Source organism: Bubalus bubalis, chromosome 9 (genome assembly GCF_019923935.1).
Source record: "Bubalus bubalis isolate 160015118507 breed Murrah chromosome 9, NDDB_SH_1, whole genome shotgun sequence".
Lineage (NCBI taxonomy): Eukaryota > Metazoa > Chordata > Mammalia > Artiodactyla > Bovidae > Bubalus > Bubalus bubalis.
Window position 1 is genome coordinate 33,126,132 of NC_059165.1, and position 25,989 is coordinate 33,152,120.

Consider the following 25,989-nt stretch of genomic DNA (forward strand, 5'->3'; position numbering starts at 1 on the left):
CTACAGGCCAATATCACTGATGAACATAGATGCAAAAATCCTTAACAAAATTCTAGCAATCAGAATCCAACAACACATTAAAAAGATCATACACCATGACCAAGTGGGCTTTATCCCAGGGATGCAAGGATTCTTCAATATCTGCAAATCAATCAATGTAATACACCACATTAACAAATTGAAAAATAAAACCATATGATTATCTCAATAGATGCAGAGAAAGCCTTTGACAAAATTCAACATCCATTTATGATAAAAACTCTCCAGAAAGCAGGAATAGAAGGAACATACCTCAACATAATAAAAGCTATATATGACAAACCCACAGCAAACATTATCCTCAATGGTGAAAAATTGAAAGCATTTCCTCTAAAGTCAGGAACAAGATAAGGGTGCCCACTTTCACCATTACTATTCAACATAGTTTTGGAAGTTTTGGCCACAGCAATCAGAGCAGAAAAAGAAATAAAAGGAATCCAAATTGGAAAAGAAGAAGTAAAACTCTCACTCTTTGCAGATGACATGATCCTCTACATAGAAAACCCTAAAGACTCCACCAGAAAATTACTAGAGCTAATCAATGACTATAGTAAAGTTGCAGGATATAAAATCAACACACAGAAATCCCTTGCATTCCTATACACTAATAATGAGAAAACAGAAAGAGAAATTAAGGAAACAATTCCATTCACCATTGCAACGGAAAGAATAAAATACTTAGGAATATATCTACCTAAAGAAACTAAAGACCTATATATAGAAAACTATAAAACACTGGTGAAAGAAATCAAAGAGGACACTAATAGATGGAGAAATATACCATGTTCATGGATTGGAAGAATCAATATAGTGAAAATGAGTATACTACCCAAAGCAATTTATAGGTTCAATGCAATCCCTATTAAGCTACCAACAGTATTCTTCACAGAGCTAGAACAAATAATTTCACAATTTGTATGGAAATACAAAAAACCTCGAATAGCCAAAGCTATCTTGAGAAAGAAGAATGGAACTGGAGGAATCAACCTACCTGACTTCAGGCTCTACTACAAAGCCACAGTTATCAAGACAGTATGGTACTGGCACAAAGACAGAAATATAGATCAATGGAACAAAATAGAAAGCCCAGAGATAAATCCATGCACATATGGACACCTTATCTTTGACAAAGGAGGCAAGAATATACAATGGATTAAAGACAATCTCTTTAACAAGTGGTGCTGGGAAATCTGGTCAACCACTTGTAAAAGAATGAAACTAGAACACTTTCTAACACCATACACAAAAATAAACTCAAAATGGATTAAAGATCTCAACGTAAGACCAGAAACTATAAAACTCCTAGAGGAGAACATAGCCAAAACACTCTCTGACATACATCGCAGCAGGATCCTCTATGACCCACCTCCCAGAATATTGGAAATAAAAGCAAAAATAAACAAATGGGACCTAATTAACCTTAAAAGCTTCTGCACATCAAAGGAAACTATTAGCAAGGTGAAAAGACAGCCTTCAGAATGGGATAAAATAAAAGCAAATGAAGCAACTGACAAACAACTAATATCAAAAATATACAAGCAACTCCTACAGCTCAACTCCAGAAAAATAAATGACCCAATCAAAAAGTGGGCCAAAGAACTAAATAGACATTTCTCCAAAGAAGACATACAGATGGCTAACAAACACATGAAAAGATGCTCAACATCACTCATTATCAGAGAAATGCAAATCAAAACCACTATGAGATACCATTTCACACCAGTCAGAATGGCTGTGATCCAAAAGTCTATAAGTAATAAATGCTGGAGAGGGTGTGGAGAAAACGGAACCCTCTTACACTGTTGGTGGGAATGCAAACTAGTACAGCCACTATGGAGAACAGTGTGGAGATTCCTTAAAAAACTGGAAATAGAACTGCCTTATGATCCAGCAATCCCACTGCTGGGCATACACACTGAGGAAACCAGAAGGGAAAGAGACACGTGTACCCCAGTGTTCATCGCAGCACTGTTTATAATAGCCAGGACATGGAAGCAACCTAGATGTCCATCAGCAGATGAATGGATAAGAAAGCAGTGGAACATATACACAATGGAGTATTACTCAGCCATTAAAAAGGATACATTTGAATCAGTTCTAATGAGGTGGAGGAAACTGGAGCCTATTATACAGAGTGATGTAAGCCAGAAAGAAAAACACCAATACAGTATACTAACGCATATATATGGAATTTAGAAAGATGGTAACAATAACCCTGCGTACGAGACAGCAAAAGAGACACTGATGTATAGAACAGTCTTATGGACTCTGTGAGAGAGGGAGAGGGTGGGAAGATTTGGGAGAATGGCATTGAAACATGTAAAATATCATGTATGAAACGAGTTGCCAGTCCAGGTTTGATGCATGATACTAGATGCTTGGGGCTAGTGCACTGGGACGACCCAGAGGGATGGTATAGGGAGGGAGGTGGGAGGAGGGTTCAGGATGGGGAACATATGTATACCTGTGGCAGATTCATTTTGATATTTGGCAAAACTAATACAATTTTGTAAAGTTATAAAAAAATAAAAAAAGATCCCTTTTTTTAAAACAGGCTCCCCAACAGGAATATTTCTTTTAGACCAAGATATTTGGACAATAATCCTGCCAAAACATTTTTTATTTTCTGGTTATAACTCCAAGGCTGTAAAACTCTAGATGTATCATGATGATACTACACCTCTGATATCATAACCGAGGCAGGACAAAGCTGCTATGGTACACATTTTATTCAGGAGCAAATCTCCTTTAAGTTTTCAATGCAGTTGTTTGGTGATGCCCAGGACAAAAAATCAGCCCTTCCCTGCTGTACAGAGAAAGTCATTTGGCTCTGAGGGCATTGAGTTAATTGGCAACTACAAGAAAACTTTGTCACTACTTGCCAGGTACCTCAAGGGTACATATATATAGTAACTGACAGACAAAAGATTTACAGATCTGAGATTCTAGAAACTTTCTTGATAATATACCTTGAGAATATTCTTAGTTATACCTACTGAGTAAAATAAAAATAAATATGCAAGCTATTGTCCCCATTATTTCTAAATACCAAACCAAGCTTGTTATAGTAGAATACCTTGCTTCATGTGACTATAGTTAATGATCAAATTGCTATTTGTGTAACAAAAAATAAATGAAGTTAAATCATATTTAGATGATTTAATAGATAATTATATATTTTTAAATTATTAATGCAAACATAATACCAGGAAAAGGTAAATAATTAATGATGTGCTTATAAATAATTTCTATTAGTGAAATAGATTAAGAAAATGATTTGTCCTTACCAGCGGGTTCATAAATAATTAACAATAACTACAATTGACATCTTTTAGATTCACCTCAAAACCCTAACATTTAACCCTCTATTTATAATATAAAGCAATTTTAAATGAAAAATAAAATATATTTATGTATAATCTTTATTTACTTCAGATCATTTTAAACATTTTTAAATGAGGGATGTAAACAGCATTACTAATGTGTTTAATATTCATAAAGATAGGGCAATTTTTCTTTTAAATTTTAAATCTGGAAGAAGATGTATGTTTGTTGAAACGTTAAGTTAATTTTATAGTTCCAATCCATAGCATGCTCAATTTATATACTCCCTAACTTTATATATTGTGTTAAATAAAAAATAAATACATTTCTGGAAGAACTTTATAGACTTCATTTTCCAGCAGTATGTTTCCAACAGACCCTTCAATATATGTCCAGGAATCAGTTCAGTTCAGTCTCTCAGTCATGTCTGACTCTTTGTGACCCCATGAATCGCAGCACGCCAGGCCTCCCTGTCCATCACCAACTCCCAGAGTCTGCCCAAACTCATGTTTATCGAGTCGGTGATGCCATCCAACCAATTCATTCTCTCTAGTCCCCTTCTCCTCCTGCCTTCAATCTTTCCCAGCAATAAGGTCTTTTCCAACGAGTCAGTTCTTTGCATCAGGTTGCCAAAAGTATTGGAGCTTCAGCTTCAGTATCAGTCCTTCCAAAGAATATTCAGGACTGATTTCCTTTAGGATTAGACTGCTTTGACCTCCTTGCAGTCCCAAGGGACTCTCGAGTCTTCTCCAACACCACAGTTCAAAAACATCAATTCTTCTGCACTCAGCTTTCTTTCTGATCCAACTCTTACATCCATACATAACTAGCTTTGATTAGACGAACCTTTGTCAGCAAAGCAATGACTCTGCTTTTTAGTATCTCCAGATCTCCCATATTGCAGGCTGATTCTTTTTTTGTTTGTTTGTTTGCATTTCTTTTTTTTTAATTTTATTTTGTTTTTAAACTTTACAAAATTGCAGGTTGATTCTTTACCAGCTGAGTCCCCAGGGAAACCCTGTCTAGGAATGGGGTAGCACATTTGGGTAGGTTACCTACAGTTCACCCACCCAGATAGTAAACAAGCAGAGATTGGCTGGTGTGGTTAAGTAGCAGTTATTTGCAACAAAAGAACAGTTATGATGTAGCCAGCTTCTTAATAACAGTAACTACCTGAAGAGCCAGATGTCTTCACTAATGACAAAGTCCAGCTGACATCCTTGCTCATCTTTGAATTAGGAGGTCTCTAAAACATCTATTTCTGCTTTCTTGACTATGCCAAAGCCTTTGACTGTGTGGATCACAATCAACTGTGGACAATTCTGAAAGAGATGGGAATGCCAGACCACCTGACCTGCCTCTTGAGAAGGCTGTATGCAGGTCAGGAAGCAACAGTTAGAACTGGACATGGAACAACAGACTGGTTCCAAATAGGAAAAGGAGTACATCAAGGCTGTATATTGTCACCCTGCTTATTTAACTTATATGCAGAGTACATCATGAGAAATGCTGGGCTGGAAGAAGCACAAGCTGGAATCAAGATTGCCGGGAGAAATATCAATAACCTCAGATATGCAGATGATACCACCCTTATGGCAGAAAGTGAAGAGGAACTCAAAAGCCTCTTGATGAAAGCGAAAGTGGAGAGTGAAAAAGTTGTCTTAAAGCTCAACATTCAGAAAATGAAGATCATGACATCTGGTCCCATCACTTCATGGGAAATAGATGGGTAAACAGTGGAAACAGTGTCAGACTTTATTTTCTGGAGATCCAAAATCACTGCAGATAATGACTGCAGCCATGAAATTAAAAGACGCTTACTCCTTGGAAGGAAAGTTATGACCAACCTAGATAGCATATTCAAAAGCAGAGACATCACTTTGCCAACAAAGGTCCATCTAGTCAAAGCTATGGTTTTACCAGTGGTCATGTATGGATGTGAGAGTTGGACTGTGAAGAAGGCTGAGTGCCGAAGAATTGATGCTTTTGAACTCTGGTGTTGAATACTCTTGAGAGTCCCTTGGACTGCAAGGAGATCCAACCAGTCCATTCTGAAGGAGATCAGCCCTGGGATTTCTTTGGAAGGAATGATGCTAAAGCTGAAACTCCAGTACTTTGGCCACCTCATGTGAAGTGTTGACTCATTGGAAAAGACTCTGATGCTGGGAGGGATTGGGGGCAGGAGGAGAAGGGGACGACAGAGGATGAGATGTCTGGATGGCATCACTGACTCAATGGACATGGGTTTGGGTAGACTCCGGGAGTTGGTGATGGACAGGGAGAACTGGCATGCTGCGATTCATGGGGTCACAAAGAGTTGGACATGACTGAGAGACTGAACTGAACTGAACTCCATATTGGGGCATGCATGCTTTTCATTTAACAGTTTCTGAATCTTTACATTTAAAGACATCTGTGTTCCTTAAATGGGTCTGTTCTTTTTTCTACCAATTAACATTAACTTTTTGATGATGACATAATATATGCATGGATCTATACAAATAATACACAAACATTTACTTAAGTCTCCATTGCATAAGTAAGTCTATTAATATCTATATAAGTATACCCAATCAAGTGCTTATTATATATAAATCTTATTAATATACATTATATAAATTCATATAAATATATACAAATCTTAAGACACACATATCAATCTCCTCCATATTCTTTTCTTTTCAAATCTCACTTTGATAACTACTTGTACTTCTTGATGTGATCAGTTTCTCAGTCGTGTCCAACTTTTTGTGGCCCCATGGACTATAGACCACCAGTCTCCTCTGTTCATGGGATTTCCTGGGCAAGAATACTGGAATGGGTTGCTATTTCCTACTCCAGGGGATCTTCCTGATTCAGGGATCAAACTTGCATCTCTTGAGTCTCATGAATTGGCAAGCATATTCTTTATATGCACCATCTGGGAAGCCTGTACTTGGTAGATTTCTTAACATATAATGGTCACCTGTTATCTTCAGTGTATATGCCCTGAGATCCCCAGTACATACCTGAAATTGCAGATAGTACACAGCCCTAGACATACTGTTTTTTCTTATACATACATATCTATGATAAAGTTCTAGGTAGTAGTTCTACATCTACTTCTGCTTTATTGACTACACCAAAGCCTTTGACTGTGTGGATCACACAAACTATGGAAATTCTGAAAGAGATGGGAATACCAGACCACCTGACCTGTCTCCTGAGAAATCTGTATGCAGGTCAAGAAGCAACAGTTAGAACTGGACATGGAACAAAGGGCTGGTTCCAAATTGGAAAGGAGTATGTCAAGGTTGTATATTGTCACCCTGTTTATTTAACTTCTATGCAGAGTACATCATGCAAAATGCCAGGCTGGATGAAGCACAGCTGGAATCAAAATTGATGGGAGAAACATTAATAACCTCAGATATGCAGATATTACCACCTTTATGGCAGAAAGTGAAGAGGAAGTGAAGAGCCTCTTGATGAACGTGAAAGAGGAGAGTGAAAAAAGCTGGTTTAAAATTCAACATTCAGAAAACTAAGATCTTGGCATCCAGTCCCCATCACTTCATGGCAAATAGGTGGGGAAACAATGGAAAGAGTGGCAGACTTTATTTTGGGGGGCTCCAAAATCACTGCAGATGGTGACTACAGCCGTGAAATTAAAAGATGCTTGCTCCTTGGAAGAAAAGCTATGACCAACATAGACAGCATATTAAAAAGCAGAGACTTTACTTTGCCAGCAAAGTCCATCTAGTCAAAGCTCCGTTTTTTCCAGTAGTCATGTATGGACATGAGAGTTGGACTATAAAGAAACTGAGCATCCAAGAATTGATGCTTTTGAACTGTGGTGTTGGAGAAGACTCTTGAGAGTCCGTCAGACTGCAAGGAGATTCAACCAGTCCATCCTAAAGGAAATCAGTCCTGGATATTCATTGGAAGGACTGATGCTCAAGCTAAAACTCCAATACTTTGGCCACCTGATATGAAAAACTGACTCATTTGAAAAGATCCTGATGCTGGGAAAGACTGAAAGCAGGAGAAGGGGATGACAGAGGATGAGATGGTTGGGATGGTTGGGGCATCACCGACTCAATGGATATGAGTTTGGGTAAGCTCCGTTTGTTGGTGATGGATAGGGAAGCCTCGTGTGCTGCAGTCCATGGGGTCGGAAAGAGCTGGACACAACTGAATTACTAAATTGGACTGATGATAAAGTTAACTTATAAACCTGATGCAGTTAAGAAGCCATCTGAATTGCCAGCATTACTACTCTTCTGGTTTGGGACAATTATTAAGTCTCAGCACAAATTAAGATAGACAAAATATAAGTAAGGATATAATAGCAATTAAAATAAGTATAGAGATGGAAAATCTGAACACAGTCATTACAATAGATCTTAATAATATATTTTGAAATTTATACCCTTATAATGGAGGCTCCATCTTCAAGAGAAATAGACCTTTCACTGTAAGTGGTCATGTTCTAGAGTCACACTGAATATATCTCTAAGTCACACAATAGAAATAATATAAACAACTCTCTGACCACAATGCAATACAATTATGGAATATCAACAAAACTAAAAAAAAAAATCTTTCAGTTAAAAGTTAAGACTAAATGAAAGTTCTATTAAAAGACTTGAGCAAAATAAAATATAAAATATACATTGAAATGATATAATTTCTAAAAATACAAAATGTATTCCACTTAAAGAAGTAGGAGAAGAAAATTCATAGCACTTAATAGTTTTATCAGGATAGATTAAAAATGAAACACCTAGCTTAAAAAATAAACACAGAAAAACTAAGGAATAGCAAAATAAACCAAAAGAGCACATGAAGGGAAGTAAAGGTAAAAGATTAATGAAAAAAACAATACAAAAACAGTCACCTAATTTTTAAAGTCCTGTTCTCATATATATTAAAAAAAGACAAGTCAGTAGCAAATCTGATCCAAGAAAATGGGGGTGGGGGGTGGGAATCACACATATAAACTAATAGAGGAAATTACTGAAAGTGAAAACATTTTTTTTAATCTTGAGAATAATTTATGCATAATTAAACAAATGAAGGAAACAATAAAGCAGAGAGAAAAAAGTGAAACCTGGGAAAAATACATAATTTTCTACGCAAAAAGATTATTATTAAAAAATGACCCCATGAGAGGTAGAAAGCTTCAACAGACCAATTTTCATAGTAGAAATAGAGCATGTTACTAAGGAACCACTTTGCAAACAAAGCACCAGGGCCAGATGCTTTCTCAGAGGGATTCTACCAACCCTCCATACACTGGCGAGTTTCGGTGCTTTGCTGTCCAAACATTGAAAATGAAAAAAAAAAAATTAATTCACTTTATGAAGCTAATATAACATCAACGTGAAATCTTATAAAGATGGTACAAAAAAGAAAGCTGTGTTTCTTTAAAACATTAATTCAAACATACCCCAATGGGGTGTGTGTGTATGTGTGTGTGTGAGTCGCTCAGTCATGTCCAACTCGGTGACCCCAAGGACTGTAGCCTGCTAGGCCTCCTCTGTCCAAGGATTCTCCAGGCAAGAGTACTGAAGTGGGTTGCATTTCCCTCTCCAAAATGAAAGGGTGAACCACTCTAATGCTTTGTTAAGAAAATGATACACCATCACTAAATAGAATTTACTCCAAAAGTATCACTAATCCAACATTAAGAAATCCATTGATACTGATATTATATAGTTATTAAAAACAAAAGAAACCCAAAATGAAAGTTGTCAATGCCCATATCACCAAACTTAGACTTTACTACAGTTTCAGCTCTTCCAGAAATGGTTTAAACCAGTCTATTAGAAATTGCTTAATTAACATTAATTAGGTAATCAGCCTAATAGACCCCAGTAGCCATGTATGGATGTGAGTGTTGGACTATAAAGAAAGCTGCTACTGCTGCTACTACTAAGTCACTTCAGTCGTGTCCAACTCTGTGTGACCCCATAGACGGCAGCCCACCAGGCTCCCCAGTCCCTGGGATTCTCCAGGCAAGAACACTGGAGTGGGTTGCCATTTCCTTCTCCAATGCATGAAAGTGAAAAGTGAAAGTAAAGTCGCTCAGTCATGTCCGACTCTTAGCGACCCCATGGACTGCAGCCTACCAGGCTCCTCCATCCATGGGATTTTCCAGGCAAGAGTACTGGAGTGGGGTGCCATTGCCTTCTCTGAAAGAAAGCTGAGCACCGAACAATTGATGCTTTTGAACTGTGGTGTTGGAGAAGACTCCTGAGAGTCCCTTGGACTGCAAGGAGATCAAACCAGTCAATCCTAAAGGAAATCAGTCCTGGATATTCTTTGGAAGGACCGATGCTGAGGCTGAAACTCCAATACTTTGGTCACCTAATTTGAAGAACTGACTCATTTGAAAAGACCCTAATGCTGGGAAAGATTGAAGGCAGGAGGAGAAGGGGATGCAAGAGGATGAGATGGTTGGGTGGCATCACCGACTTGATAGACTTGAGTTTGGGCAGGCTCTGGGAGTTGGTGATAAACAGGGAAGCCTGGCATGCTGCAGTCCATGGGGTTGCAAAGAATCGGACATGACTGAGCAATTGAACTGAACTGAACTGAGACCCCCGCCATGTTCTAAAGTGACTTTTCATTAACTGACCTGTTGCCTATGTTCCCCCTCTCTTCTCCTTATAAAAGGCATTTATTTTTAATATTATAATAAAATACAACTCCTCAGAACCCCTTTCTGTTTGCTAGATTAGATATTGCCCTACTAGAATTAATTTTTACTCAAATTCTTAGTTTTTAATTTGCCTCAGTTTATCTGAGTACATGTTTATATATCCATCATTAAAATATTATAAGAATCATGATTATCTCAATAAATGCTAAAAGAAGCCATTGATAGAACTAAACACTCATCCTTATTTACAGAACACTCAAGAAAATACACACTGATGGATATGTTAACACATTATAATGTTAATTTTTAGCTCAAAGCCAGTATTTTATTTTATCCAGAGCAGTAGAACATATCTATTAAGACCAGGAGAGAAGCACAAATGCCTGATATCGCCATATTCAAGAAATGACAGAGGTACAAGATTAATAAGAATATTCTATTTGCAGATATATGATCATACACCTAAAAGAAAAAAAAAAACTAATCAATGATGAAACTAACTTAATCAAAAATTCATTATGGTAACAGGATTTTAGTTTCTACATTTAGATTTAATTGATGTAAGGAAACTGAGTCAAGTCCATAGATCCCTTCGGGGACTTCACTTACTGCACTGACGACATCTGTGCTGCAATACATTTAGAACCGAAAATTTCATGATTCTAACGTAAGTCTTCCCATTGTATGTCACAGAGCAATGTTTTAGATCATCAGTTGAAACAATGGACTTGAAATAGTAAGGAAGCAATCATTTTATTGTTTGTTGAAGTATGGATTGAGTAGTCTACTTGACAACTTAGTAAGTTTACTCTAGTAAATAAAATTTTTATATTCTTCCTTTCATGAGCTTATTATCATAAAAGGGAAGAGTAGAATAAGACTCCTGAGTTTATAATAATCATAAAATGGACATTAATGATCAACTATGTAATTCAAATATTTTCACCTACATAACAGACAAAAAGTATGTATTTCAACTAGTTCAAATATCCAGTCCAACATAAAGAAACTTTAAGTTCTCTTTGTATAAATTTGATTTTCTCCTTATAATTGTAATGGTACAGCATTACCATTACAGGCATTTCAGGGATCCATGAAGGAGCCCAGACTATTTCTTCTCTATTAGCCAGAAAGGGGCTGAATTATTTTAACACAATTTAATCATGTTTGTTCCACAGGTCTGTGGATGATTTCTGTGTCAACAGGTCTAGAACCTGCTCACCAGATACTGAGGTGGAAATAAAGTACTGACTCTTGAATGGCAAGACAAAGGCTGTGAAAAGACCATAATAAGAGAGAATGTACTTTCATTCTCTGCTAAATCTTGTTCTATTGCCTACTTTTCCCTCCTATCTACTAGGCAAATCATTGCCCCTCGATATAACTCATGGGTTTCAAAGAGCATTATTTGCTATTGACAAGTAAACAAGAGGCTTGTAATCTTCTGAAGAAACACAGCACTCAATATAGTACTATAGCTTACTGATGACTTTTTTAAATTGATATTTTCTCAATAATTTGCTGTTAAGAAAATATGGGCATTTCTACATGGTACTGATTTAACTGTCTGTGATTATAAAAAACATATGTACACATTCATTAAAAGAAAATGAGCAAAGTATGTGTTGCTGCTGCTGCTAAGTCGCTTCAGTCGTGTCCAACTCTGTGCGACCCCATAGACGGCAGCCTGCCATGCTCCCTTCTCCCTGGGATTCTCCAGGCAAGAACACTGGAGTGGGTTGCCATTTCCTTCTCCAAGGCATGAAAGTGAAAAGTGAAATTTAAGTCGCTCAGTTGTGTCCAACTCTTAGTGACCCCATGGACTGCAGTCTACCAGGCTCCTCCGTCCATGGTATTTTCTGGGCAAGAGTACTAGAGGCAGTTGCCATTGCCTTCTCCAAAAGTATGTGCTAAGCAGAGGGTATACCATGGTAACAAAAAAGAAGCAATCTTCATCGTAAGTAAATTTTACAATCTTATGCATAAAGGTAAAAAATAAATAAGTATGGAAATATTTAAATACAACTTGAAAGGGGAAAGATCACTCTTAAGGTGATGAATATCCTACTTCAATAGAGAATAACATGCATTAGATGGCATGGCTAGCAAACAGCTTATCTGAGAAATCAGTATTTGAGAGATATTAGAGAGATATTAGAGAGATTGAGAGATATTAGATCCATGTGATATTTGGGTGTTTTCCAGGCCAATATAACAGCATTTGAAAATGCTCTAAGAAGTATTCTAGAAATTGATAGAAGTTTAGACATGATGCAAGGCAATGTCTATGAAAAGAGTAGTTTTATTCATGGTTGGGACTACAGATGATGTGGATTCTCATAAGCTGTGATGTAGAGCTTTTATGTTTTCCTATAATGCAATAAAGGAAAAGTGGTGAGTTCTAAGCAGGTCACCATAATGATCTAATTTATGATTAAAATTTTGACTGCTTTGTGAAACACAGATTAAATGAGACAAATAATGGAATGTGAAACAACACTCTAGATGAGAAATAGATTACATTGGCCTGGATTAGGTTAGAGGAGATGCTGCTGCTGCTAAGTCACTTTAGTTGTGTTCGACTCTGTGCGACCTGACCCCATAGACGGCAGCCCACCAGGCTCCCCTGTCCCTGGGATTCTCCAGGCAAGAACACTGGAGTGGGTTGCCATTTCCTTCTCCAATGTATGAAAGTGAAAAGTGAAAATGAAGTCGTTCAGTCGTGTCCGACCCTCAGCGACCCCATGGACTCCAGCCTTCCTGGCTCCTCCATCCATGGGATTTTCCAGGCAAGAGGAGATGCAGAGAAGTGTAATTACTCAAGACACTTTGGAATTATAAGTAACAGGACTTGCTTTTAGTTTGGATGCTGTGAATTCAGGAGAAGAAATTGTCCAGGATTATTCCAAGATTCTGAATTAAGCAATGTATCTGTAGCAGTATCAATTCCTGAGATTGATTCCTCTAAATGTCATTAAAGAGAAAGTAGATTATTTTGAGTTTTATTAATTGCTTTCCCATCCTGTAAAATCTCATGAAAATGTCCAACAAGCATAAAAACATAGCTCATTATCTTTAGTTACTAGAGAAATGCAAATCAAGACCACACTCTCTAAGATAGCTATTTAAAAAGAAGAAAAATAGTATATGTTGCCACAGATGTAGAAAAATCAGAATTCTCATGCATTACTGAAGGAAAGGAAAGTGGTTCAGCCCTTGCAATATTCCTTAAGAAGTTGAATATAAGCTGTGGTACATATACACAATGGAGTATTATTCAGCCATTAAAAAGAATACATTTGAATCAGTTCTAATGAGGTGGATGAAACTGAAGCCTATTATACAGAGTGAAGTAAGCCAGAAAGAAAAACACCAATACAGTATACTAACGCATGTATATGGAATTTAGAAAGATGGTAACAATAACCCTGTGTACGAGACAGCAAAAGAGACACTGATGTATAGAACAGTCTTATGGACTCTGTGGGAGAGGGAGAGGGTGGGAAGATTTGGGAGAATGGCATTGAAACATGTAAAATATCATGTATGAAATGAGTTGCCAGTCCAGGATCGATGCATGATACTGGAAGCTTGGGGCTGGTGCACCGGACGACCCAGAGGGATGGAATGGGGAGGGAGGAGGGAAGAGGGTTCACGATGGGGAACACATGTATACCTGTGGCGGATTCATTTTGATATTTGGCAAATCTAATACAGTTATGTAAAGTTTAAAAATAAAATAAAATTTAAAAAAAAAAAAAAGAAGTTGAATATAGGATTACCAAATAATCCAGTAATTCTACATCTAGGAATATATTCAAAACAATTGAAAACAGATACCCAAACAAATATATGCACAGACACATTCACACCAGCACTGTTTCTAAGAGCCAGAAAGTTAAAAAGGCCCAAATGTCCATCAACGGGTGAACTGACCAATTGTAGCATGTACATGCAATAAAAATTTATTCAGCCATAAAGATTTAAGTATTGTGGCATGATACAACGTGTATGAAATTCAAAAACATTATGCTAAGTGAAAAAAGTCTGACATAAAAGATTACATATTATTTCATTAATATCTAGACTAGGGAAACTCAGAGAGAGAGAATGTAGGTTGGCGCAAGAGGCAGAAAAGAGAGCAATTTCTTAATACAGATAGTTTCCTTTCAGGGGGTTGAAAATGTTTTAGGACTAGATCAAAGTGATGGTTGTATAACACCATGAGTGTGCTAAACGTCACTGCACTGTTCATTGCAAAACTGTTACTTTTATGTAAGTTTCACCTCAATTAAAAAAATACGTAAATGTGATTTTTACCTTTTGAGATACAGCTAATTTCCAAAGGAACATACATAAAGATAGATATTCTTAAGAACAATAAAAAGCTTTAAAAGGCTAACAAGCCATCAAAACATCACTTATTCAACCATTTAGTCAATGAACAAATATTTATTAAGATTTTATCACATGCTGGCTCCTACTGGTTCTAAGTATACATCGACACATAATCTGCCTTTAAAGAATGGATTGCATAGTAGGTGGAGTAATTATTTTCTAATCTTCCAATGGAATACTGACATCTACCTCACTGATTTTTGTGGATCAGATGAGAAGACAGGCAAACACACTTAGTAGAGAATCCATTGGCTAGTGCAGTGGTAGATGCTCCACAAGGGCTGTTTGCCATGGCATTTTCCTCTTGTTAATTCCCCATTCATATCCATCAATGGGTAATTTCTAGCTTTAAATTGATAAACACATGGTGTATTATCACTGGTGGTCATTTCTTTGATATATGGTCTTTTTTCCCCACCCCTTCTGTGGTTCAAATTAGTCTCACCTTTCTAAAATATAGGAGGCTATTCGAGGCTATTAGAGGCTATTCATTCAGCTGTATTCTACAATTGGAAGAAATTAAAGGTTGTAGAACATATAAGTGGCCATTCTTTACAGTGCTAGTTAATCTATACTTCAGCCAAGACCCCTGGGCATCTGCTCAAGGTCTAGTGCTACCATGGTATCCCACATTTTGATTCAACTATGCGAGTTTCTAGTTATGGAGGTGAAACAGTCAGACTATCAGAGGGCCAAATCTAATGTTTTAAGTCTGGAATTCTAATTGTCATTATACGCTGCTAATCATCTAATTCTTTATATATATATTTTAAGCCTCTTCATGTTTCCAAAGAAATTTTTCTCTGAATTAAAAAAAAAAAGTAGTAGAAAATGCAAATGACAAATGGGTAGGAATAAGAGAATAGAATTCTATATTAAATTAAATAGCATATACATTGACCTCTAACAGTGATAAAAATTACTATAACTCTGTATTCACTGTGCAAAACTTATACTTGAAATCACATTGTGTTGTCCAAACAAATAATTATATTTTTAAATTATAAAACAAGTAAAAGAAATGCCTCATTTTATTTTATTATATTTTAAGTGAGGTGTTTTATTTAATGTAAACACTTAATTTTTTTTTTTTCTGTCATGTGGCTTGTGGAATTTTAGTTCCCCAACCAGAGATAGAACCCATACACACAGCAGTGAAAGTGTGGAGTCTTAATCATTGGATCACCGGAGAATTCCCCCCAAAATGCCTCATTGTAGAAAAATTTGGAAATCTATAAAGAAAGGCAAAATTTTAAAGAAGTGGCTGCTTATGGCATTTAGGTCTATTTCCTGTTTTTCTCTTATTATAGTTTATCTTTTGAGTTGCAGCTCTGGGGTAAATTAAGTACAGTTTGATCCAGTCTGTACTGCATGCCTCAGTTGGAACTTTTAACAAAAACCAAAAGATAAAACTAATCCTTAACACATCTGGCCTCTAGGCACTCAGATTTTAATTCCATACAAACAATGACAATTTTACTAAAAATAGATGACCTAGTCCTTTGGCTTCTCCCCGTCTTCTAGATGCACCAACCCTCTTGCTGGCATCCCTGGGCTATTAATTAAATGAATGAATATAGATGAGCATACATCTCTAAATGATCTCTAATGTCTTTTACTCCAGGAATGGCAGACCCAGATATTACAATACTTCCTACTGTGGAAGATAGGAGTAGAGTGAGAAAGGTATTCTTGGGTTTAACATTCAACTGGCCATTCTAGAATACTGAATAGGAACACTGGGGCTCTGATGGGTTGTGGGTCTAGGAAGAGTGGAGTCTTGCCCAGTTCATCACTCAACTTGGTTGGGAAGAAAAAAAATCAAACCAATGACAGCTACATCAATAAGTAGAATGATGGTCTTGAAGAGGTAGAGGATTCTAAATGGAAATACTAAAGATTAAACAGATGTTGGAAGGTGAAGAGATGGAAGGGGAGAATGGTGTGAGTATTCCAAATAGAAAGCAGACAGTCAGGAGACCTAGACAGTGTACAAAGTCACATCCTAGGACCTCTAAAGAGTTCACAATTGCAGAGCATAGGATACAGGTTAAAGGAACAGAATATCTAGAGATGAGTCTGAGGGATACAAATAAGACCATGTAAGGATTTGAGAGCTGGCTAAGAAGTCTGAACTTGAACCTTATAATTAGGTTGTTGAGTGCTCAGATTGATAGAAGAACATGAGAGAGGAAGGGAGGGACAAAGCGAAAGAGTTGGGGAACAGCAGCCACCCTGACAAGGGCTATCCTCTGCTTTTTCTCCCGATCCCCTGGCTTGGACCCAACTATTAGTTCCTTTATACTCAATAAGTATTTCTGGAGCACCAATTTTGTGATGAGGATGGTTCCCAAGAGGAACAAAAGTAAGACACAAGTATCATCTGTGTCCTTACCTGGGGCTTAGAATTTATTAGTAGAGCAGACAAATCTATCAACAATTACAAAACAATGTGGTTAGGGCCTAAAAGAGGGATAAAGGGGGTTATGTGAAAACAGGGAAGAGAGAATTCAATATGGCTTGGGTGGAATGAGAGGTAGACAGGAAAGGCTTTGAATAGGACATTGAAGCTTTGGATTAAACATTGTAAAGACAAGAATATCACCAGCAAAGGGATAGGTGCAGAAAGGTCAAGGGGTGAGAGCAGAAGGTGGCTGAGAGAGGTTTAGTAGAGACTGAAGGAGCTATTTCAATAGAGCTGCAACTATGAACAGAGCAGGCCCCACTCTCCAGGAGACCTCCCAGAGATCTAGCCCAGTCATAGTACAGCCTGGGGTAGGAGGAGGGCCCCAGGGACTGTGCAATGGGCAAGGAAGCCAGAATCAAAGGGTCAGATTGAACATATCCCTTCCACCTACCCACCTGTCTGGTGGGGCTCCTCTGTCCTCTTGTAAATCCTTCCTCCCCTCTGGCCTCCCTTTCATCCTGCCTTAGTTCTTATTCCCTGACTGCACCCCAGCTTTGTTTCTCTGTCCCTGTACTTCTCTCTTCAGTAAGACACACCAGATAGTGACTGCTATCTATCACTTTTTATATTATTTTATTTTATTTTTAAACTTTACATAATTGTATTAGTTTTGCCAAATATCAAAATGAATCCACCACAGGTATACATGTGTCCTTATTTATAATCCTGAATTCCTTTTTAAGGGAAAAAAGTGGGAAATAAACAGTTTAGTTATATACATATAATGGGCTTCCCTGGTGGCTTAGATGGTAAAGCATCTGCCTGCAGTGCAGAAGACCCAGGTTCGATCCCTGGGTCAGGAAGATCCCCTGGAGAAGAAAATGGCAACTCACTCCAGTACTCTTGCCTGGAAAATCCCATGAATGGAGGAGCCTGGTAGGCTAGAGTCCATAGGGTCACAAAGAATTGGACACAACTAAGCGACTTCACTTCACTTTGTATACATGTACTTTTTTTCAAAATAGGGAGGTTGCAAAATTTTCTCCCCATATGGCTCTGCACTGATTTTTTATGCAAATTGAGAATGGGAAAATACATGGAAAAGAAAAAAGTGTTTTCCTAACTCTACCCCTTAGGTAGCTGTGCTCTGTGGTTTGTGCCCTGACTTTAGTAACAAGAAGGTATTAAACAGAATTAGTGATGTTACAAATGGTCTCTTTACTATTCTTACTAGTAACGCCAGTCAATATATTTTATAATTTCAAAGTCACTTAAAAGTGTTTGCTTAACATATGAATCACTGTTAGGGTTTTGATATATGATAATACTTTCATGGTTAAACCCCATACAAAGCTGCCCGTTTCCTAAGGATGTGCTAAAATACATGTAATGTGGGAAGGAGGGATATCTGGTAAAAAGAGCTTAGATCAGGCCCCAGAGAGATTTGCAGATAAATTACATTCCTACTGGTTACCAGTTTTGCCACTTTGGGCAGGTTTCTTGACCTCTACAAGCTTCTTCCTGAATCGGTGAAATGAAGATAATTCTTTCCTTGAAGGTTTTCTTGCACCTACCTGACCAGTCTGTGAGGCTGCTTTCTTCTCTCTCTTCCTTCCCAACTATCCAGTGATCAGCAAACAGGTCCAGTCTAGAGAACTAGCTTGATGCCAAGTTTAAATGAGCTATTAAAAAGCTCATGTTCTAGTACTGTTACATCATCAGCACCTAACAGAGGTCAGTTATTTTATTCTTATTGCCCATGTGGGTGCATGCTCAATCGCTTAGTTGTGTCTGACTCTTTTGTGACCCCTTGGATTGTAGCCTGTCAGGACCCTCTGTCCATGGGATTTTTCCAAGCAAGAATACTAGAGTGGGTTGCCATTTCTTCCCCCAGGGGATCTTCCCAAACTAGGGACTGAATGGATCTCTCGCATTGGCAGGTGGATTCTTTATGCCTGTGCCACCTGGGAAGCCCATTATTGCCCAGATGGTTTGTCAAATAATTTACCAAGCAAACAGCTTTATAACTTCTGAAAAGTAATGAATGCTTTCCTTGCTATGAGTGTTCAGGTTACCTACTACTGCTACTGCTAAGTCACTTCAGTCGTGTCCAACTCTGTGCGACCCCATAGACGGCAGCCCACCAGGCTCCCCTGTCCCTGGGATTCTCCAGGCAAGAACACTGGAGTGGGTTGCCATTTCCTTCTCCAATGCATGAAAGTGAAAAGTGAAAGTGAAGTCGCTTAGTCGTGTCCAACTCTTAGCGACCCCATGGACTGCAGCCTACCAGGCTCCTCCGCCCATGGGATTTTCCAGGCAAGAATACTGGAGTGGGGTGCCATTGCCTTCTCTGACAGGTTACCTAAGCTGATACTATTTTCATTTATTACTAATTATAGATTCTTTAGCTATAGAACTATATTTCTATATATATAGAAATATATATAGAAAAATTCTATATATATATAGAAATAGATATAGAAAAATTCTATATATATATATAGAAATAGATATAGAAAAATTCTATATATATATATATAGAACTATTCAATATCTATAGTTAATTAGCAATACATTTTAGAAGCTAAGAATAAATTGGCACAGACTAATGACTTTTCACCTATAGAATGTACCACATTAGAAATTTTAAAAATATATTCTTGTCTAATTTCTAAATGATAGAGGTAAAGACCCTTATTAAACTAGAGAAGGGTGGAGCAGACAAATTTTTAAATCATTGCCTTTTAATGTAATACTTCAGTCTTTAATGTTTACTGCAAAGTCAACATAAAAATGGCATACATCAGTCCAAATGATGAAATTGTCATTATGACCTTCATGGATTTTTGTCTAGCCTAAGTAATCCCAGTAAACCCTCCAGACTGAAGAATGAATCTTCAATCATTTCACTGCTTTTGCCCTTGATTGTAGATTTAAAAAAAAAAAAAAAAACATCTCACTAATACATCTTTTCTTTCTTTCTGAAAAGAATGACATTAAAATGGGAGGTTTAAAATAAAAGTTTGTGACTTGTCAACAGCCTGGCTTAGAACCTGATACTATCGATTTTACTTGTTTCAATTTTATTGAATATATCTAGTGTGTGCTTTGTTGTTTTAAAAGAGTCAGCATCTCTTATTTGGAACGATTTACAGTTTAAGAAATTTCTTGTTGTAAATTTTGTCATGCAAATTTCTGTTTGAAGGAACAGACTGGCAAGGAACTAAAATTAAAGTGACCCTATTTCTGGACAATATACCTGAGATTAATGTGAAATCAAGAATGAGCCATGGAATGAGAACAGAAAGAAAAAAGAAGTCTAAGGGCCTGACTACATCATTTTCTGCCTGTATGCCTAGCAAACAAAGATCTCTGATTTTCTTATCCATCTACCAGTATACTATGACCTCTGACCCAGCAATAGGAATGCAATTCACTTCACAACATACTAAAAAAGTGGAGGAACATTGAGAAAATATACAGTGTGTTCAACTTGGACACTGGTAGTAACGCAAAAGTCTGTAAGACCATAGAAGTGAAACATCATTTATTTCCTAGAAAGGGATCTATTAAGGACACTGAGTTATTTAGATTCTGAACATTAAGTTAGGTAGTAAAGATGTGAAGAGAATGAGAAAGGGGGGAATTTAGTAGGGTTATGTGGCACCAGAGGGCACTGAAGATGCTGATGAGGCAGTGACAGGGAACCCCCAAACCAAATCGCACCTACTTGGCAGTTTTGTCAGAGGCAAATCCTATAGTTTAGAAAATAGAAAGAATCACTGCCCCCACCTCTACTGTCCAGGCATGCATTGCCTAACCCAAAGCAAGCCAAATGGTCTACCTCTCCAACCCAGCGCAAGTCATCATGTGACTTCCAAAAGAGGAGTCTAGTTATCCAAAGAAGAATGAAAGAGAGAAATTCAGGCAGCTGTGGTGAAAGAGTTTCTAATTTTGAGTAGGGGGCCACTGCATGTAGAGCAAGCCAGCATTGCTAGAGGGCTGCCTTCTGTTCTTGTGGAAATGTATATAGCTGACATTTGAGTGCTACTCCAAATGCATTAGTTCTTCCAAACCTCAGTCATTCTCCCAAAGTTGGCTTTGATACAGAGACTGGAGGTAGGAGGAAGAAGGGGTTTAACTCCTGTCTGAGTCAAGGGCTACCTGCCATTGTACATTCATAAGAGGCATTGTTTTCAGAGCTGGCTTTCTTTTGTAAATACTTCATCAACTGCTCAGCATAAAAAGCTACTTTGTAAGAAGATTCTTACTGTTACTACTATAATACTAATAATTGGGAATCCCCAGAGAGGCAGAGATATTTAGAAGAGAAAAACCATTTCAATTGGCCACATTTGTAGCAAAGGTAATAGGAAGTCACTAATGAGTTTTAGTAATTTATTTGTATTGACTGCATATTCTGCATGTGCTTGAAATGCAGCACTAGATACACTGTGTTTCCCACCTTCAAGATCATGATCCCAACGAGCAGAGGTAAGTGTGTCACATGGCCTATGTTCTACAGGACTCACACTTTTATTTAGGAAGATCACCCAGGTAACACTTCACTTACAAAATCTATCATTTTCACCAATAGCCAGGACTGTGATGTGTTCTAATAGCAAATATTCCAGAGAGATCACTTAATGGCTTGGGCTAAACCTCTATAGATTTATAGTTTTTATTTGAGGCAGGGACAGGAACTTGGGTGAAAGAAGAACAAAAAGATGCTGCTCTACTTGAAGAGGAACAGATCTCAGGACTTGATGACAAGAGACCATAAGCTAGAACTTTCCCATGGCCGTGCCTGGGCAGTGAACGCCAAAGCAAAGATGACTAATACTCAATTTAAGTCAGTCTTTCTGTTTAATTCTCTCCGGCACCCTCAGATAGTGAATCAAGGTTGCAAAGCAGTGCAGAGCAGGGTCTGCTTTGTCTTAGCCAGGTTTAAGGGAGGAAAGCGTGGAGCTGGGAACACATTTGAGGGTAAAGTGAGTGCAGAGAGCAGAGCAGCTAGAGGTGGTCAAGCATCTTCTAGGAACTGCCCAACTAGGATATGGGCACCATCCCAGGAATGTATTTTGCTCAAGGCCATATAATAATCAAGGAGCAAAACTAATTCATACCTAGATCTGCCTTAACTTTTAATCATTATGATGTACAAACTTTAGCAGTACAATTTATGAATTTTTTCAGTTTTCTCATAAGAGAAAATTAAGCACCATTTCTTCTCAAGACAACCCTAAATTGGCCATTGAGTAGGTCAATCCCCAATTCATTTAATTCCTGCCTTCCACTTCAAAGTATAATGACAAAGGTCATGTATAAAATCGCTGCAGAAGACGAGAGCCTGTGAACCCAATGCGTGACCAAGGCTGAGTTGCAGTTTCCTTCTTAGATATTATTAAATGGCTGCATGCATGCTTAGTTGCTCAGTCACGTGTGCCTCTTTGAGACCCTTTGAACTGTGGCCTGCTAGGCTCCTCTGCCCTTGGAATTTTTCAGGCAATGATACTGGAGTGGGTTGTCATTTCTTTCTCCAGGGGATTAAATGGCTACATGCTATTAAAATTTGCTATTTCCTATAATAAAAGATCATTCATGATGCCTCTTGTATAAAGGATGTTAGCAGCAAATAGTAATTCCACAACTCCCAAGCAGTTCAACCGTCTAATGGTACATTTATGCAACTCTGGTTAATGCTTTTATTTCAATGATCTTCAATAGTTTCAAGCAATCATTATTTACTAGGAACAATCTGAACAATGTATTTCTAAGGCAAATGTTTTCTGAAATAGAGCTTTCCTCCATTATCTCATGTATTAATGAATAGCACTTACAGAAAGGTATTGTTTAAATATTAACAAAAATACTGAGAGGTTACAGAGATTGTCCCAATTATGGTAAACAACAGATAAAGAGACTAATAAACAAATAGTGGGTTTAAAGGCCATGATAAATTAACAAGGTCTTTGGTGGGGGCGAGAATTATGAGAGAGAGGAAATGGGTCAGAGAGAGAAGGAAGGAAAAAGAGAGGAAGAGAGAATTAACCAGAGAATTCTAAAATAATGGGTTGCTTCCCTTTTCTACTTTGCCCTTAACAAATGTCCATTCAGAATTCTTGCCTTTGAACATGTGGATGAAGACCTTTATGTTCTTTTCAAAACTTTTTATGTTTATCAGTTTTATTTTTCCCATTTAGCCAGATTTAAAGTTTGAAATCTTGCTTTGATTTCGTTTTTGCTGTACCCAAAGTGGCTGGATGTGATGTTAAAAAATACTATTTTAAAAAGCCAACGATAAGAATTATAATTACTTTTCACTAAGATATAATTACACATAGATAATTTCCCATTACAGAAACAGAGGAGAGGCGCGAAGGAAAAAAAAAAAAAAAAACTCAATGCATCCAACAATTATTTTCTCAATGACTGTAGATACTCAGGTCCTTTGAGACTGTGTGAATCAGAACTTTCTTGGATTTGCAGATAATTCTGTAAGTGTATATATATATATATATATATCTCCTAAAATGAAAGTGCAAATAAAAGAGAGTCACAAATGCTGGGTTAAAAATTCTCATTCTATCATTCTAGTGGGTATCTTTAGATTTAAGACTTTGCACTGTACCTCCCCTGGTCAGAGGGAGCATGTGTTTGTATTTGACCACTATATCCTTAGCTGCAAAGAGAAACATATGCTAAACTCTAATAGATATTGTTGGAGAATATTTAATATTTTGCTGATCGATAAAAGGTACTAATGTTCTAATAATTTATTGATATAGCTTGCATATTTTATCTATTTATGAAATACAATACTAATAGGCCATATTCCCTTGCCTGCAAAATCATACCAGCAAGGAATAGAGAAATATGTGTTTTTGTAAAACTATGTATGTTTACATTTATGTTTATACATCCTACAGCACTCATTTTGCGTGTGTGATTTTTTTTTCTTGAGTAGACTGAAATTTACACAGCAGGTGATGTGCAATTGATGGATGATTTCAAGTTAAATGATCAAAATATATTTCCATCATTTTGTTACATAAAGTACACTCAAGCTATTGGCAAATATTTAATTTCCAAATCAATAAGCTTCTTTTTCATACTTTTAAGTCCAATGGACTTTTAAGCTTATGGAATTCATGCTTACAAATGGAGGACTGACCTAAAAGGCTTATTTATGTTTCAGTTTTCCTCTCTTTCTTTCCCAAGTCAAATAATATATATTTTAATTGAAAATACTGTTTACCTTAACAACCTAGATCTGACTACATATTCACTGCAACCTACTGCATGTGAGAAAGATTTCAGTCACAGGACCAAGGCAGAGAGGCTACTATCATCAGGTCAAACAATATGGATCTACCATGAATTAAGAGAATATCAAAAATTATGACTGTTATTTTTTAAATAATCACACCCCAAATGATAGCATTTGTCATGAAATACATTTCTTCTACTTCCTAAAAAATTGATATATTTTAAAAGTCTTAGTGTTGGGGTGACAAAGAATCACAAATGGATGAACCCTCAGAGATGTTCTTCAAATATTTCAAGTGGTATAAAACCAGAAAAGTGAAAGTGAAGTCGCTCAGTCGTGTCCGACTCTTTGCGACCCCATGAACTGTAGCCTACCAGGCTCCTCTGTCCATAAAACCAGAAGAAAATGCATTTGTAAAGTTGTGGCCTTTAAAATTATCCTTTCATGATTGATGTGAAGTGTCTAAACATGTAACTTCACTTGAACAGTTTTCTGATCACATTCAGCCACTAGCCTCAGCTCTTAGGGCAAGTCATCTTTAAAATTAGGGCATCCTCTAAGATGATGAGTTAATGATGATTAGCATGACCGTGTGAGGTATCTTAGGGACTGCTTTTGTAAACTTTGACTATGAAACATTTCAAATACGTTGATAAAGAGAGTAATTAGAAGAATACCAATATACACACTTTCAACCACCCATCTCCAACCACCATCAGTTTCTGCTTCATATCCTCCTCCAATCACCACTCTCTCCACTACACCCAGTGCGTGTGCTTGCACATACACATACCCTTTTTGTTTGCTTCGTACGTGAGTACATGAAGGAAAATCTCAAGCGTATTACTTCATCTTTAATTACTTTTGTGTTTATCTCTAAAGACCTAAACCAAGATATTTCTGCATCCAAGAAAACGAAAAATTTACAATAATCATATAATATCCAAAATATTTGAATTGTCTCCAAATATCTTTTTCCATATCATTTGAGGGTAACAGAAATTACACTCATAGAGGAAGAAGTGAAATTGAGCTGAAGCTTTTATATTTTAAACAAGTTTGAAGCTATTCAATATATTGCCACCAAGTCATCATATATGAGAAACAGCGCTGAGGATCCAGTGAAAATAAGGTAGGAATCACCCAGCACGTAATCTAAGAAGCCACAAAGTGCTGACTCAGTAAGTTCTGTTTTAAATTGGGTCTTAGCTGCAGTCAAGATCCTTTGAATGTCTCACCCCAGGGAGCTTCACTTTCATTTTAAAAGTTGTTCAAATTCCCTCTTCCATTAGATCTCCTCACTTTCCATCTTCCCAGATTACAGGCCATGGTCAAGCATGATCCTTCCTCTATATACACCCTTCTGTTCCATGATCTTCAACTTTAATGTAAAGCTTCACAAAATCACATAGGAATAAAATTCAATATTCTACCTACTCCACAGCTGCACCCATGAAGCTGACAGAGCCTAAAGGAAAGGTCATATTACTAATTGATTTCACTTTAAATTCAAACTAAACAACTTCAAAGTGAGTCCTTAATGCTGTGAAGCAAACATCAGATGGGCTTTCCTGGTGGCTCAGTGGTAAAGAATCCTCCTGCTAATGCAGGAGATGTGCAAGATAGATTCAATCTCTGGGTCGGGAAGATTCTCTGGAGAAGGAAATGGCAATCCACTCCAGTATTCTTGCCTGGAAAATCCCATGGACAGAGGAACCAGAAAGGCTACAGTCCATGCAGTCATCAAGAGTTGGATATGACTTAGTGACTCAACAACAACAAAAACGTCAGATAACTTCTCAGCCTGCTCACTCTCTTTCTCTTGTTTACAACTATTGTCCACCTTCCTTCCTTAAACCCCTATCATCTCCTCCCATATATCTTCACTTTCCACTGGTGACCTTG

At 37.3% G+C, this 25,989-nt stretch overlaps 1 long non-coding RNA gene and 1 other non-coding gene across 4 annotated transcripts in view; one reads left to right on the forward strand and one right to left on the reverse strand.

Moving 5' to 3' along the window:
* Nucleotides 1-25,989, reverse strand: part of LOC123335008 — a 604,601-nt gene that overhangs the window by 569,841 nt on the left and 8,771 nt on the right. The gene's annotated exons all lie outside the window — the stretch shown is intronic.
* Nucleotides 17,606-17,678, forward strand: TRNAC-GCA. The gene has a single exon. It is a non-coding gene; the product is annotated as a tRNA-Cys (tRNA).